Source organism: Eriocheir sinensis, unplaced genomic scaffold (genome assembly GCF_024679095.1).
Source record: "Eriocheir sinensis breed Jianghai 21 unplaced genomic scaffold, ASM2467909v1 Scaffold705, whole genome shotgun sequence".
In the NCBI taxonomy this organism is placed as follows: domain Eukaryota; kingdom Metazoa; phylum Arthropoda; class Malacostraca; order Decapoda; family Varunidae; genus Eriocheir; species Eriocheir sinensis.
In genome coordinates, this window is record NW_026112060.1 from 83,179 (window position 1) to 91,113 (window position 7,935).

Consider the following 7,935-nt stretch of genomic DNA (forward strand, 5'->3'; position numbering starts at 1 on the left):
CTTTGCCTGACCTACTAGTCTTTTTTACTCGTCGCCTGGCATCATTATAAAGTCTAATGTTTTCGGGCGTGCTTTGTTCTTTCTTTAACCTGTAAAACAATTTTCTCTCATTGACTGATTGTTTAATTTCGCTATTAAACCACGGTGGGCTTTTATTAGTGTTAATTCGCTTCTCGCACAAGGGGACGAATGTGTTCTGCTGAGTGAGTAAGTGATTTTAAGGCTTAGCCAGGCTTCCTCTACGTTGCCGTCATCTGATAGTTGTATTTCTGTTAGTTTTGTCGGATTTCTACGAAGTTAGCTCTTTGAAATTGGGCACCTTTACTTTATTTTCAGTCACTGATGATTGAGCTTTAATGTCGACGCGCACTAATTTATGATCGCAAGAACCGAGGTGTTCTCCTACCGTGACACTACTGACTAGGTTATCTTGGGTTGTTATAACAAGGTCGAGTATATTATTTTGTCGAGTTGGCTCAGAAACCATTTGGCTTAGATAATTTTCTTCTAGAAATTCGATCATTCTATGTGACTCGCCTTCTGTACCTGACAGTGTCGCCCAGTCGATATGGGGGAGGTTAAAGTCTCCTAATATCAGTGAGTCGCTGTTATTAAGTGACTGCCTTAAGACGCTGTACATTTCAAGGTCGTCATCGAGTGATTGCCCGGGAGGTCTGTAGGTGACAGATATATTTAAGTTGACTTTTGCAATGTTTACTCGTACGCACAAATGTTCAACGTTACTGTTTCCCGGTGTTTTGTCAGTGGGTTGCAAATAGCTTTTGACATAAAGGGCGACGCCACCGCCTCTACGGTTTACACGATCTTTGTTGAAGAGTCTGTAGCCATCTATGTTGTATTCGGAACTTAAATCAATATTTGTGGTGTCGATAAATGTTTCGGTTATGGCAATTATGTCAAAATTTTCTGTTAAAGCAAGACATCTCAGTTCATCAAATTTGTTTCTTAGGCTACGCGCATTGAAACTAAGGATTTTTAAGTTATCTAGAGGCTTGGTAATAGAGGTGGTGGTAGGAGATATACTCCTAGGTCTTTCTCTGCTTCTGTGGTGGATAGTGGAGCATTTCCCATGTGGTATTGGTGTGCTGGATATCCCTTCACTGGTAGCCTGGTAACACACTCCCAGGTCTTTCTCTGCCTCTGTGGTGGATAGTGGAGCATTTCCCATGTGGTATTGGTGTGCTGGATATCCCTTCACTGGTAGCCTGGTAAAACACTCCCAGGTCTTTCTCTGCCTCTGTGGTGGATAGTGAAGTGTTTCCCATGCGGTATTGGTGTGCTGGATATCCCTTCACTGGTAGCCTGGTAACACACTCCCAGGTCCTTCTCTGCCTCTGTGGTGGATAGTGAAGTGTTTCCCATGTGGTATTGGTGTGCTGGATATCCCTTCACTGGTAGCCTGGTAATACACTCCCAGGTCCTTCTCTGCCTCTGTAGTGGATAGTGAAGTGTTTCCCATGCGGTATTAGTGTGCTGGATATCCCTTCACTGGTAGCCTGGTAACACACTCCCAGGTCTTTCTCTGCCTCTGTGGTGGATAGTGGAGTGTTTCCCATGCGGTATTGGTGTGCTGGATATCCCTTCACTGGTAGCCTGGTAATACACTCCCAGGTCTTTCTCTGCCTCTGTGGTGGATAGTGAAGTGTTTCCCATGTGGTATTGGTGTGCTGGATATCCCTTCACTGGTAGCCTGGTTACACACTCCCAGGTCTTTCTCTGCCTCTGTGGTGGATAGTGGAGTGTTTCCCATGTGGTATTGGTATACTGAATTTCCTCTCCCAAGGTGCATGACTTCACATTTTTCTTCATTGAATTTTAACAGCCACTTTTTGTTCCATTCCTGTAGCTTGGTGAGTCTTGTGGTAGGAAATCCGCAGTCAAAGGGTAAAAAACAAAATACCGTCGTGCAGAAGTGGGCAGAATGTGTATTAATTTTATCACTTGAAATTAAACGAGCCTTTGTCTTTCTGAACTAATGTGCGCGTAAATATAATACATATTTGTCACGCTTGATGCTTTGTTTTAGTGCCTGCAGGAGTACTGGGTCCGGCTAAACCTTCATCTTCACTTAACACGGTGATATATTTACTGGAGATTGTGTTGTAAGTCTTTTTGTCAGTTTGCTGCATGTGAGTTTTCAAGAAGTGTCAGGCAATGTTTTTTTTACCGTTCTCTCTCTCTCTCTCTCTCTCTCTCTCTCTCTCTCTCTCTCTCTCTCTCTCTCTCTGTATCTATCTATCTATCTATCTCTCCCCCCCCCCCCCCCCACCCTTTGCTGCCCTTTCATGGATGTCAATTATAATAATAATAGTAATAATAACAATAATAATGCATCACCTTTTAACCTTTTATCATTCGACAATTTTGCACACATAAACAAATTAGTTCGCCCGTTATCAGCTTCCAAGGAGCGGCAAGAATTATAATTGATTGACCCAATAATTTTATACTCAATTTTTTTTCCTAGCAGCGCAGGAAAAAAAAAAGTATACTTACGATGACGTTTTTTTGTTATATTTTAAATGTTTACGGTAGAAGAAAGAAAAAAAGGTCACTGTAAATGATTAGAGAGAGAGAGAGAGAGAGAGAGAGAGAGAGAGAGAGAGAGAGAGAGAGAGAGAGAGAGAGAGAGAGAGAGAGAGAGAGAGAGAGAGTAAAGATAGACAGATAGAGACCAAAGATGGATAGACAGAAAGAGAAAGCAGAGATAGATAGATAGAAAGAGAGGCACTTCAGGCCATTTAGAACACACACACACATACACACACACACACACATACACACACACACACTTGGACTGGCTGAGTGGTTAGCGTGACGGCCCCGCGTTCAGGAGCTCCAGGAGGGACGCGGGTTCAAATCCTGGCCGCCGCACAGCTGAGGTTTTTCAGTCACCGCCGAGTGGCCTAAGACTACCCACATGCTGACCTGAAGACCACCCATCAACCCGGGCTCTAGATAACCTCTCCAAAGAGAGGCTCAAAGATGAGTTCCGGGGGGCAACATGAGCCAACACAAGATGGCGCCACTATAAACACTCGCAGCAGCAGCAGCAGCAGCCCGCTGAGGCCGCCAGGGAATTCGTGCACTTTGGTGAGGCGCCAGGCGGTGAGGTTTAGCCCGGGACGGACAGGCCCAAAGGCTGCCCAGGAAAGCCGGCCCGGCCCTCGGTTGTCAGTGTCCTCAGCAAGAGGCGCTACAAGCGGCGGGTCGCTGGGCGCCCTAAAGCTGCCTCGTCTGGTCCCGTAATTGAGGCGAACCACGTCCTGCCCTGCCCCGTGGCCGCCGGGGCCCAGGCGAGCCGCGACGTGGCCTCCCTGGTGGGCGACATGACCAAGGAGTGCCACGACAAGGCCTCCCCAGTGCCCGACGTCGCCTCCCCAGTGGCCGACATGGCCCGGGAGTGCCATGACATGGCCTCCCCTGTGGCCGACATGGCCTCCACAGTGGCCGACATGGCCCGGGAGTGCCACGACATGGCCTCTCCAGTGGCCGACTTCGCCTCCACAGTGGCCGACATGGCCCGGGAGTGCCACGACATGGCCTCTCCAGTGGCCGACTTCGCCTCCACAGTGGCCGACATGGCCCGGGAGTGCCACGACATGGCCTCCCAGTGGCCGACGTGGCCTCCACAGTGGCCGACATGGCCCGGGAGTGCCACGACATGGCCTCCCAGTGGCCGACGTGGCCTGCACCGTGGCCGACTTGGCCCGGGAGTGCCTCGACTTGGCCTCCCCAGACCGACGTCGCCTCCACAGTGGCCGACATGGCCCGGGAGTGCCACGACATGACCTCCCTGGTGACCGACGTGGCCTCCACAGTGGCCGACATGGCCCGGGAGTGCCATGACATGGCCCCTCCTGTGGCCGACATGGCCCGGGAGTGCCACGATATGGCCCTTCCTGTGGCCGACATGGGCTTGGGGTGCCAACCCCCGCCAGTCAGCAGCACGGGAGACACTGCCTGTGACCCTGCTGCCCAGGCCACTGGGCGAGGCCAGGAGGAGGCCACGCCTGGCCCATTGGTAACGGATGGGCCGTCGCAGGTCACAGGACCATCGTTGGTCCAGGCCGCTCAGTTCCAGGAGCTCCCAGGGCTTGGCACCCCTCCTCACGAGGCAGGAGGCCTTGGTCCTTCTTCCCAGGACCAGGGAAGGGAGACTCCTGCCTCAGAGGAGTCCTGCAAGCCCCCGCCCGTGCAGGAGGCGGACGAGTCTTCCTCAGTGGTGCGCCGCTGCCTATACGTGCCCCCGAGGTTCCGGCTGCGCCTTGAGGGACCTAACGGGAGCTTCCTGGAGCACCTGGGGCGCCAGTACGGTGTCCTTGTCTTCACGAGCCCCGTCAAGAAGAAAATGCAGATCAGGGGCGCCAGGCAGGGCGTCCTTGACTGTTACGAGGTCGTGAGGGCGCTGCTGGCGGAGTGGCAGGCACAGGACACCGCCTAGTGGTGAGGCGGAGGTGACCTATGACTGTCGCCGCGCAGGTCACAGCCGGTGCCAAACAGCGCCAGGATTGAAGCGTGTGTGCGTGTTAGCGCAACACGCGAAGGAGTGACTGATTTAGGAACATACCGAGGAAAACAGCGAGGAGGACAATAGCAGTGTGCGACGGTTTGCTTTACGGACACTGGAATCGATATTTGGAAAAGAAAGAAAGGATTTAAGTTTAAGGAACAAGAAAAGGATTCAAGTTTTAGGAACAAAGAAAGGAATTAAGGTTTGGAACAAAAAAGGAATAAAAAATACAAAAAACGAAAAGGAACAAAAAATACAAAAATGAAAAAAGGAAGAAAAAATACAAAATTAAAAAGGAACAAAAATACAAAACCAAAAAAATGAACAAAAAAATACAAAACTGAAAAAGGAACAAAAAATACAAAACCAAAAAAAGGAAGGAAAAAATACAAAACTTAAAAAGGAACAAAAAATACAAAAATGAAAAAGCAACAAAAAAATACAAAAATGAAAAAGGAAAAAAAATACAAAATGAAAAAGGAAAAAAATACAAAATGAAAAAAGGAACAAAAAATACAAAAGGAAAAAGGAAAAAATACAAAAGGAAAAAGGAAAAAATACAAAAAGGAAAAAGGAAAAAATACAAAAGGAAAAAGGAAAAATACAAAAATGAAAAAGGAAAAAATACAAAATGAAAGAGGAACAGAAAATACAAACAAAAAGGAACACAAAAATCAGAGGAATTAAGGTTTAAGAAGAAAAGGAATCAAATTTAGAGACAAAAAAAGGATTTAAGTTAAAGGAACACAAAAAGGAATCAAATTCTAGGGACAAAAAAAGAAGAATTTAAGTTAAAGAAACACAGAAAGGAGTCAAATTTTAGGGACAAAAAAATATTTAAGTTAAAGAAACACAAAAAGGAACCAAATTTTAGGAACGAATAAAAGATTTAAGTTAAAGGAACACAAAAAGGAACCAAATTTTAGGAACGAATAAAAGATTTAAGTTAAAGAAACATAAAAAGAAACCAAATTTTAGGAACAAATGAAGGATTTAAGTTAAAGGAACACAAAAAGAAATCAACTTTTAGGAACAAATGAAGAATTTAAGTTAAAGGAATACAAAAAGGAATTAAATTTTAGGAACAAATGAAGAATTTAAGTTAAAGGAACACAAAAAGGAATTGAATTTTAGGAACAAATGATGGATTTAAGTTTAAGGAACACAAAAGGAATCAAATTTTAGGAGCAAATGAAGGATTTAAGTTTAAGGAACACAAAAGGAATCAAATTTTAGGAACAAATGATGGATTTAAGTTTAAGGAACACAAGAGGAATCAAATTTTAGGAACAAATGATGGATTTAAGTTTAAGGAACACAAGAGGAATCAAATTTTAGGAACAAATGATGGATTTAAGTTTAAGGAACACAAGAGGAATCAAATTTTAGGAACAAATGATGGATTTAAGTTTAAGGAACACAAGAGGAATCAAATTTTAGGAACAAATGATGGATTTAAGTTTAAGGAACACAAAAGGAATCCAATTTTAGGAGCAAATGAGGGATTTAAGTTTAAGGAACACAAAAAGGAATCAAATTTTAGGAGCAGATGAAGGATTTAAGTTTAAGGATCACAAAAAGGAATCAAATTTTAGGGACAAATGAATTTTTAAATTTAAGTAACACAAAAAGGAATCAAATTTTCGGAACAAAGAAGGAATTTAAGTTTTAGGAACAAAAAAAGGTATTATTCTAGATTAGGGCCCAACTCACAGCCACGAACGCCTTGGTGCTCCATGAAGGGTTCAGTGTCCATACAACACATTGCCGTATTGCTTTGCCGCCGTAAATCATTTGTTCTTGTGATATGTTTTTTTTTTTCGTAAATATTTACGTCAGTCGCTACCGCCATGGTAGTGTGAGAGGGAAGGAAGGAAACTGTTGTACTTCTCTAATTTACCGGCGCATCATACATGTGGGGGGGTCCAGGGGGGAGCAGCCCCCCTTGGTTAGAAAGGGGTCGAGGGGGGCGAAGCCCCCCCGTTAGAGGTTAGGTTATGCAAAGTTCGGTTTGAGTAGTTTAAATATGCTCCCCCACCCAAATACTCCGATTTCCCACGAGTCCCCAAGATCGTTAGGGGAAATGGATTAGGCCTTTTTCTTTGCTTTTAAGTACTTGCGCCTTCATATTATGATTTAGGGACATGTGTTTCGTCCCTTAACTATAATATGGAGGCATAATATCGTATCGCCAGCAAGGATCCTGGCGCCAAGACAAAAACATGGCGGCGGCGGCGGCCGATGCTGCGAGAAATACCTCCTCGCTGAAATAAGTCGCTCTGCTGTCCACCACGTATGAGCGCTGGGGGAATACACAGCAGGGAAACATTAATTTGCCTGATTGTGTTTTGTTTGTCCACTTGTAATCTTTGTGAGCGGTGCGGTGAGTGAAAAAAAAAAAACAAAAAAATATATATATATATATATATATATATATATATATATATATATATATATATATATATATATATATATATATATATATATATAAAGCAGTGCGTTGAACCTCTCACAGTAACTCACAGTAACTCCCAGTAGTCTTCTGGAAGAGGCCCAGCTCAGGCCTGTATCCAGCTCTGGACTTTGAACTGAATAAGTGGTGGTGGTGGTGTCAATTTGAATAATATTATTATATTGAATTTTGGCTCTATAGTATGTAATAACTCTCTGCGAGTTATTTTGCGGCTGCGGCGGCTGGTGTTCAACAGGCTTTGAAAAGTCTTTTTTTCATTGATTTAATGATTTGCGACAGAAACAGTCAGCAGAATATTTCACAGCACACCGAAAACTACCAGAAAAAAAAGTTTCGTCCACCAGTGTCTTGTGGGGCCTAATCTAGAAATTTACCCCCCCCAAAAAAAGATTAAAGTTTTAGGAACAAAAAAGGAATCAATTATATGGGAACAGTGAAAGGATTCAAGTTTTTAGTAACAAAAAACTAAATTTAAGGAACAAAAAATGAATCAACTTTTAGGAACAAAAAAAGGATCTAGGTTTTTGCGACGGTTTATTTTTCGGACAAAGGAATCAACATTTATGAACCAGGAAAGGACAAGTTTTTGCGTTGCGTTCCTTTCATCGGCGGAGGAATCTTCTCCGGAACCCGTGAAAGGACTTGAGTGTGACGCGAGTGTGATCGACGCTGTGTTGTTTTTATCGCCCGAGGAAGTGAACAACATTTCCTTCACCGTCCTCCCGGGTGTTTGTCAGTTTGTCTTAAAAAACTCATAAATAGATTCACACCCAGAATTATTACAGGCTGTCCAAACGAAGTCTTCTTCTTAGCCTGGGCGCCGTTTGTCAGGCCTCTTCTAACTGGCTGGACTCCTCTGCGGCTCCCTGTCCCCCACACGTGCCCTCGTGCCGCGTGTTATACAAGGCAGCTCCTGTAAGCCTAGCCC